Source organism: Hevea brasiliensis, chromosome 7, assembly GCF_030052815.1.
Source record: "Hevea brasiliensis isolate MT/VB/25A 57/8 chromosome 7, ASM3005281v1, whole genome shotgun sequence".
NCBI classification, from domain to species: Eukaryota; Viridiplantae; Streptophyta; class Magnoliopsida; order Malpighiales; family Euphorbiaceae; genus Hevea; species Hevea brasiliensis.
This window is the reverse complement of record NC_079499.1, coordinates 56613170-56623052: the sequence shown is the minus strand read 5'-3', so window position 1 is coordinate 56623052 and position 9883 is coordinate 56613170.

Here is a 9883-nt window from a genome sequence, read left to right as displayed (position 1 = left end):
GTTCAACCTCGTCTCACCATGGCCTTTCGCAATGTGGGGCATCGATGTGATTGGTCCCATCAATCCCAAGGCATCCAATGGACACAGATTTATCCTAGTGGCCATCGACTATTTCTCCAAATGGGTCGAAGAGACGTCATATGCTCACATCACGCAGAACACGTTTCTTAAATTCTTCAAAAGCAATATCATCTGCCGACATGGTCTCCCGAATGAAATTGTCACTGATAATGCCAAGAACTTGAATGGTCCGAAGATTCAGGAATTATGTGATCAATACAAAATCCGACATTTCAATTCCTCCCCGTACCGTCCCCAGATGAATGGAGCGGTGGAAGCCGCGAACAAAAATCTAAAGAGAATAATCCGGAAAATGACGGTCACATATAGGGATTGGCATGATATGCTTCCCTACGCTCTTCATGCATACCGGACTTCCGTAAGAACCTCAACCGGGGCAACTCCATACTCACTGGTCTACGGGATAGAAGCAGTTTTACCTATTGAGGTTGAAATTCCTTCCCTAAGGATTCTGAAGGAATCAGGGATTGATGAATCAGAATGGATCCAGTCAAGGTTGGATCAGTTAAACCTGCTGGACGAGAAAAGATTAACAGCAGCATGTCATGGGCAATTATACCAGAGGAGAATGGCTAGGGCATTTGATAAAGGTGTCCGCCCACACGAATTCCAACCCGGGGACCTAATTTTGAAGAAAGTGCTGTCGAACCAAAACGATCCCCGGGGCAAATGGTCACCAACATACGAGGGACCCTATGTGGTTAAAAAGGCATTTTCTGGAGGAGTCTTGATCTTAACCCACATGGACGGAGAAGAATTCCCGAGACCTGTGAATGCCGACACTGTCAAGAGATACTATGCATAAAATGGGTAAAGGATGAAAACTCGAAAGGGCGTCCCAAAAAAAAAAAAACTTGGGGTGAAAACTCGAAAGGGCGTCCCAAGAACCAAAGTGGAGAAATAAGGAAGGGGGTATGAAACCGAGGATGGAGAAGAGACCGTTACGGCATGAGGCTTCAGAGAACTTGAAATAATGGCAATTAAAAGACTTCAAAACCAACTAAAAGGAATATGTGAGATCTATCCTTGTACCCTTCCTTTTCGTTTGAAAGTCTATTTTTCCTAAAGCCATAATAAAGTTATACTTTATTCCTTCTGCTTTTGTTGTCCTGTTTACTCACTTTTTAATACTATCCTTTCTCTTTGTTTAATGCGCTATTGATTAGTTAAAATTTTTGCCATAAGATTTGAATTCGAAAATTGATAACCTCACGTACTTTATTATGAGATTTTCAGGGAATGGCCTTCGAAAAAAAAAAAAAAAAAAAACTAGGGGTGAAAACCCGAAAGGGCGCTTCTGGTCGAATGGAAGAAAAGAAAGTGAAAACCCGCAAGGGCGCTTTCCATAAAATAGGAAGAAAGTCGGGAACAGAAAAGGGGCATCCGAAGGAATGGGATCATAGGTCAAGTCTTGAAACTCCTCCTCCATTAATCATCGGCCTTCGGTATCTTGTTAAGTACACTTCGTCAGGAAAGAACTTCATGTGTCAGGGTTAGACTTGCTTTGTAAGTTGATTTTAATTTCCTGCATTTAAATTTTCCTGCTATCAACCTCTGGTTTCGTGATCTAAGTTGATTTTAATTTCATGCAATTTAAATTTATGTCATCAACCTCTGGTTCCTTGATCTAAGTTGATTTTAATTTCTTGCAATTTACATTCCTGCTATCAACCTCTGGTTCCTTGATCTAAGTTGATTTTAATTTCTTGCAATTTAAATTTCCTGTTATCAACCTCTGGTTCCTTGATCTAAGTTGATTTTAATTTCTTGCAATTTACATTCCTGCTATCAACCTCTGGTTCCTTGATCTAAGTTGATTTTAATTTCTTGCAATTTACATTCCTGCTATCAACCTCTGGTTCCTTGATCTAAGTTGATTTTAATTCCATGCAATTTAAATTTCCTGTTATCAACCTCTGGTTCCTTGATCTAAGTTGATTTTAATTTCATGCAATTTACATTCCTGCTATCAACCTCTGGTTCCTTGATCTAAGTTGATTTTAATTTCATGCAATTTAAATTTCCTGTTATCAACCTCTGGTTCCTTGATCTAAGTTGATTTTAATTTCATGCAATTTAAATTTCCTGTTATCAACCTCTGGTTCCTTGATCTAAGTTGATTTTAATTCCATGCAATTTAAATTTCCTGTTATCAACCTCTGGTTCCTTGATCTAAGTTGATTTTAATTTCATGCAATTTACATTCCTGCTATCAACCTCTGGTTCCATGATCTAAGTTGATTTTAATTTCATGCAATTTAAATTTATGTCATCAACCTCTGGTTCCTTGATCTAAGTTGATTTTAATTTCTTGCAATTTACATTCCTGCTATCAACCTCTGGTTCCTTGATCTAAGTTGATTTTAATTTCTTGCAATTTAAATTTCTTGTTATCAACCTCTGGTTCCTTGATCTAAGTTGATTTTAATTTCTTGCAATTTACATTCCTGCTATCAACCTCTGGTTCCTTGATCTAAGTTGATTTTAATTTCTTGCAATTTACATTCCTGCTATCAACCTCTGGTTCCTTGATCTAAGTTGATTTTAATTCCATGCAATTTAAATTTCCTGTTATCAACCTCTGGTTCCTTGATCTAAGTTGATTTTAATTTCATGCAATTTACATTCCTGCTATCAACCTCTGGTTCCTTGATCTAAGTTGATTTTAATTTCATGCAATTTAAATTTCCTGTTATCAACCTCTGGTTCCTTGATCTAAGTTGATTTTAATTTCATGCAATTTAAATTTCCTGTTATCAACCTCTGGTTCCTTGATCTAAGTTGATTTTGATTTCATGCAATTTAAATTTATGTTATCAACCTCTGGTTCCTTGATCTAAGTTGATTTTAATTTCTTGCAATTTACATTTCTGTTATCAACCTCTGGTTCCTTGATCTAAGTTGATTTTAATTTTCCTGCTATCAACCTCTAGTTCCTTGATCCAAGTTGGTTTTAATTTTCTAGTATTCTAACTTCCGTTGCCAATTTCTAGGTCATTAACTTAGGTACACCTAATCGTCCAAAATATGAGTCTGAATCTTTACATAATTCCTACACGGAAATTTTTTCCTTTAATAGAAATTATGTAAAGAGGCATTGTCGACACCATATTTTGGCCGATCCCCAAAATCAATAAAACTTTGAAACCGATCCCCTGTACTAAGTCTCCTTTGGACAGCTAATCACATTTCCAATCCCTCTTTGATAGGCAGTCACAATTCCGATCTCTCCTCACAAAGAATTAAATCAAATTGTTAAGTTCTCGCATCAGTCAAAGCTTTACCAGTCTATCGCTCACCGATCTCTCAAACCCATTGTCGAAACTCAGGACCCGTCAAGTATATTCCTGATAAACGAAATGAACTGGCACTAGATCTTTTCTTACCAGTTTTATTGCCGATCTCCCTTTCGAAAGTTTAAGAGCTAAGGTTTTGGTTCGGTTTAATGAGGATTCCGATCTTAAGTGTTCGAGTTAAATTTTCAATTTTAATCAAGTCCCATTCAGCATTTCTTCCCCACCGATCTCATGCTTATTGTGCTTTCCGATCTCTTATACTTAGATTAATAATTGCATTTAGTTCTTGTTTCGCTATGCTCATACAATCAAATACTTAGGCAATTCAGAGATTTTCCAATCACATCCATTCATTGAACAAAAGAGACATTCCATTTCATTTTTTTTTGTACAAGTTATTCAGCTGGAGGATCACCCCCAGCCTGATTTACATTTTGCTCACTCTCTCTCTCACCCTCGGCTTCCTCCTCACTGTCCTCATCGTCGCCCCCAGGAGCCAGGTCGGCCATCCAAGAGAAGTCCTCCTCTGGGTAACGCTTCTGGAGTTCGACCAAGAGGTCCTTGTGAGCATTCACATAGGCTCCGGCTATTCCCGTCACCATCTCTTCATCTTTCTCCTTAAGCTCCTCATCTTTCTCCTTAAGCTCCTCGATGAGTTGAGCAACCTGAGCAGCTTCGTTGGCTTGTAGCGCCTGGACTTCTCCGAGAACCCGATTCCTTCGGCGGGACATGAGACTGCTCGGCCAGCTTGTCTTCATAAAACTTCGCCCCTCAACTTGAGATATATAATCCTGAGCGGATGAGAGTTGGGATCGGAGGGAAGCCACTTCCTGATTTTTCTTCCCGATCTCCTTACCCAGACACTGAACCTTTTCCCGAACCATGGTCTAATTCACCAGGCACTCCATGTTCAGGCTCATGGATTGAGTCAATATATCATCAAGGCTGTTCGGGATAGCTTTGTCCGATCCTCGAAGGAAGATGGAAGACCCCAAGACTTTGGCAAAAGCCGGGTTCTCCAAACGATCCGGTTATTCTTGAGGAATCGATCGATGCACAGCGCCATGAGAAGAGGCCCTCGCAGAAGATTGAGAAGGACCCCTTTCGGTGCTTGGAACAATTGGAAGAGGTGGAGGCTGCTCTTCCAATCTGGGAGGAGATCGGACAGCTTCTGTGGTCGGCGGACCCGAGGGTTGAGGCAGGTCCCCTTGTACTTCCCCAGGTTCATGACCAGGTGTTCGAAGCATTTCCGAACACTTCATCTCCTTTATTTTCAGGATCTCTTTGTCCTTCTTCCTTCCTAGAACCCTCACCACCCGCCATACCTGCACAAAGAAAAGGTCAGTGAGATCGCTAAGGTCCTGAGATCTGAGATATAGAAAATACCAATGCCGAGGTCAGAGAGCGGAAGTTCATGGTCTTGGCCGGTGAGCAGTTGAATAGTCCAATGGTGCAGCTCGGCAGTCACCGCATCCAAACAAGAATACTTTTGAGTGGCAACCTGACTCTTCAGATCCATCACTATTAAGCTATCCTCCTGGTTTAGGGTAATGCGCTTCGGAAGCAAGGGCCCCTGGTGCCACCAGCTACGGGGGAAGTCCTCAAAGCAGCTTGGATCTTTGCTCCTCAGAATGAAGAAACGGTTCTTCCAATTCTTAAGGGACGAGGGCAGATCTGAAAAGAGCCCGCAATGTGGCTTCGCCTGAAAGAACCAGTGTTTGTCATCCTTTCGGCGAGTTAGCCTATGCAGTTCGGCGAACACCTTAGCCGTAGGTCTGATTCCCTTATCTCGGCACAGGCCTCGGAAGGCTACTAAGATCCTCCACGAGTTAGGGTGAACTTGAGCAATGCACACTCGGTGAAGTTTTAGGACCTCCTTGTAGAAGTCATCTAGAGGGAACCGAAGACCGGCCTTTAACTGTTCCTCGTATACCATAACTCTGTCATTCTCCTCAAAAAAGTAATCGGCTCGGTAATAGCCGTGACATCGGATAAGTTCATACGAATCAGGACGAATACTGTACTCCTGGCCAAACGATTCCAGATCGGATTCTCGAAGAACCGACGGTAGCTTGTCTATAGGGAGAGTCTCCCTCCCTGAAGAAGGTGCACGCCTTGATGGTGCGATCCGCCCCCGAGCTGGAACGGAGACCCTAGGGGGTTCAGGTTGCGTGCTTGGCCCGACCACCTCTTCTTCATCAGACGACCACGAGAACTGAATGGAAGGAGGGCTCGCCGCTCTCTGACCTTCGGCGCCGCTCATTTTCAAAAGAAACAAAGAACTTAAACTAAAAAGAAGATCAAAGCCCTTACCGGAGTCTGATCGGCGTCGGAAGAAACTTGAGAAAATGAGAGAACTTCGAAGATGAGAGAACTTCGAAGTTGTGAGCAAGAGACTGAAAATGGAATGAAAGAACAACTGGCTAACCCTTCACCCCTATTTATACTAGTCCGAGCATTTAATGCTCATGAGGTTCCAGGCAGTGCATCGGTTAACGGGATTCGCCAGCTGTTCTGACACGTCTCTCGAACATTCCGAGATCGGTTAATTGGAGATCGGCATAATATGTTGAATATTTTGAATAAAGGATCAGTTAAGAGTCGTTTTGTTAGGAACCAGATCGGACAAATATATCAGAGATCGGAAAATAATCAATAAGATAATAATTGGAGAAACAAGATTTTTATTTCCAAAAGATCGGATTACATCATTAGGGCGATCTCTAGGGGTCGAATTACAATAAAGGTCTAACTACATCATTTGGGCGATCTCTAGAGATCTGATTACATTGACAGATTACATCATTTGGGCAATCTCTAAGGATCGGAATACACTAGAGATCTGATTATATCAAAAGGCTGATCTAAGGATCAGTTTATAACTGATCCCAAGGATATTGCCGACCGGATGCTTCATCCGCTGTCGGAACACCCAATGTGGGAGCAAACCGCTGTCGGAACACCCAATGTGATGAGAAGCCGAATGAACTCAGTTGAGCGACTCGAGATCGGTACAACCGAGGTCTGCAATACAGATCGGTCACCATCGTCAGTTAAGGTCATTCTATCACCGGGATCGTAAATTTTCAGTCGGTGAGTAAAGAAGTCCATCGGAAAAAGATTAAAGCCACAGTTGTAGCCGGAACTTCCGCCGGAGCAGCTAGAACAGGAAAAGTAAGAAGGAAGAGAGGAAAATCAGATGATGGGAATGTCTCTGTCGACAGGGGTATATATAGGGGAAAATGAGAATTTATTGCTGAGCAGAAAACGAAGCGAACGCTTCGGGAATCGAGGGGCAATTAATGCTTTGACCAGACCGGACCTGAGGAAGGGAAAGATCGGAATAATAGATCCGAAGATAGGAGACCAGCATGAAAGATCGGAAAAGAGCATATGAAAGAGATCAGAAAGAGGAGGGATCGAAAGGCAAAAAGAATAAGACAAATCCCAATAACCGTTGTCAGAATCAGAGCCGAGGTAGTTAAAGCGTGGCAGACGAGATCTCCACCGCACGCCTAAGAATCGCCCACAATGCTGACAGGTGCCAGGGTATGTCATGACAGTCCTGTACACCCCAATCTCCACCGTTGATCTCACTTGTAAGGACAAACCCGGAACCCTTGGATCAAGAGAGAAGACGACAATACCAACGCCTTTCGCTCTTAGCCCTCAGATCGTTCCGGACAAGAAGATTTGGGACCGTTAGATCGAAAGAAGAAAAGGACAAATATTCTGAAGAGAGATCTCAGCCATTCATTTTGATTCTCTTTAGTTCCTGAACATCCGATCAAGTCCTTCGAAATCTTGACCCTCCATCTCCCTCCAAATAAATCCTGACCCTTCATGAGGAGCACCCGATCCCTATAAATACCAGCATGAAAAACTGTTCAAAAGAGGGGCAAAAAGAGAGGCTGTTATTATAGCGGAGGAACTCTGAAACTTCATTCAGTTTGTTACTCTGCTACTTAGAAGTGTTGATTAAAAAGACTTTCGAAACTAGTTTTCTGAAGTGTTTTCTTGAAAAGGATTCTGAATACTGGAACTCTACATTTTCAGTTTGTTCATTATCTGTTTATACTCTGACTTTCAGCCCTTTATCATCTCTGTTTTTTTTCCCATTGTACAAGCTCAACTTCATCCCACTCGGTTTTTATCTTAATCTGACGGCATTTTAGCTAAGCACCCTCCAGTTCACGGTGAGCAATGACTCTCGGGCTAATCAGTCCAACTGTCTTATCTCTATTTGCCACCCGTAATTATTCCTATAGATTTGGCTCCTCACGGTAAGAGCTCATATTCTTTGTTTTATTAAGTGTTTATGTTTACTTTTCGATTTCTCTGTCCTTCTTACGTGTGATTTTCTCCAAGTTCATTTTGTGCATAAAGGACCCCAAAGAATGTTACTCTCGAGTTGTCTCTTTAGTGATTAGTCCATCATTTTATTAATCTTCGTCATTTCTGAATGCAAGCTCTCTAGCTCCTAGTAGTGTGTAAATGGTCAGGTAAGACGTAGGTAACCGCAACTTAAAGGTCTCTTTTAAAAGAGAGAACCTGAATAACACGTCAGGAAAATAGCCAAACCATTAGGTTGATGTAAACAACAATTTGGCAAGATGCTATAAAGTGGAATAAAAACAAAGTAAACGAAACAGAATAGATCGGTCATTAATAGGTATTGGTAAAATGACCACATGGAAGGTCGGTAAATCGAGTCTAAGTATTCCCCATTTAGTCACAAGGTATCAAGAAGCCTTATCCCCAGCATCTTTGAATGCCAGGATCCTTAGTTTTAGGCTCTTATAATACGTAGCTGAAATTAAAATTCGGGAGATCGGAAAAGTCCTTTCCAGGCTCCTGTCAATCTAAAAGAGATCGGAGGAGAGTTCTTATCCGGTCTCAACTCAAAATTTTAATAAACATTAAATAGGGATCGGAGGAGAGTTCTTATCCGATCTCCCCTCAAAATTTTAATAAACATTAAAAAGAGATCGGAGGAGAGTTCTTATCCGATCTCCCCTCAAAATTTTAATAAACATTAAAAAGAGATCGGAGGAGAGTTCTTATCCGGTCTCAACTCAAAAATTTTAATAAACGTCTAGAGGAGATCGGAGGAGGGTTCTTATCCGATCTCCCCCCCAAAATTTTAATAAATAACTTAAAAGAGATCGGAGGAGAGTTCTTATCCGATTCTCACACCAAATCTTAACCTGTACGTAAAATAATCCCAAAACCAAGATGATTCGCGACACCAACTCACTAAGGTTGTCTCATTTACTTATGTATCTGGGTAATCCGAATTTAGTGAAAGATCAAATATTCCTTTTGCTAAAAGGACTAACATTCCCATTCAAGCCCTCCTAACCAATTTATAAAGAACGCCAAAATTAAATCTACTTACCCTTATTAAGGGATGAGGTGGGGTGCCTAACACCTTCCCCACCCGTTTATGGACCCCGAACCTAGAATCTCTGTCTTGAAGTGGTTTCATTTTTCCTCCAAATGGTTTTCTTTAGTTTCCCTCAAAACTAAGGTGGCGACTCCTCACTCCTTCCCACTTCGGTGAGTGATCGTCCAGGCGACCGCAAAATCCCTTGCGACAGCTTGGCGACTCCACTGGGGAGCTTCTGATAGAAGACTGACTTAACCCTGGTCTAGTGGTCCAAAAGTAGATTTAATTTTGTCAGATCAAATTATAGTTAGGTGGGCTCATTCGGCGATGTTTTATACGTTAATTATTATTGCTACTAACTATTTTGTTTGTTTTGCCTGTTCTATTTCCTATAGTGCTCTTCATTTCAAAAAAAAAGGAAGAAAAAGGAAAAATGGAAAAATAAATCCCCCTGAATTGGGAAGAGGTAAAGGTGTCCCTTCACACACTGAGTACTCACACAATGTCCTCACACACTTTGGTCCTAACCCGGGCTTTCTTACCCTTTTAGGAAAGTAGGAGGGGGTCATGTAGCGGTACCCGTGGGTTTTACCCCGTTAGTATCCGTGAAGGCTTCTGCTCAAATTGAAACTCGTTCTATTCACCGTGATACCCGTGGAATTTTCCCGACAATATCATGGGGGTAGAATGGGGCTCTACTGTTTACAGTAGGGGCAATTTGGGAACCTGTGGCTTTTAGAAAAATTAGATCCTGAGCTAAACTATCACAATAGCTGAAAGCCGTAGTAAACTACCTTATAAGATAGAACTATCCAGATAGGTAGCGCTCATCCGGTATTAGGAGTCTCCCTACTATAGGACAAAAGGGGCATACTTACTCTTATCCTGTTCTGCTTTAATTTCCTTTTGTTCGTTTTTTGAGGGTAATCTTGAATCCTACTAAAACACCTACACATTTTCCTACTTTGATAAATGTGTACGTGTCACCTCAATCAAGATGATTCAAAATTACCTAATTTATCTTGCTAACGAATTTTCCCATGAGCATTACCAAACCAATAGTCAGTAAAGGATAGGCATCATTTTTATCATGGCATCCTCGAGTCGATCGTGAGAA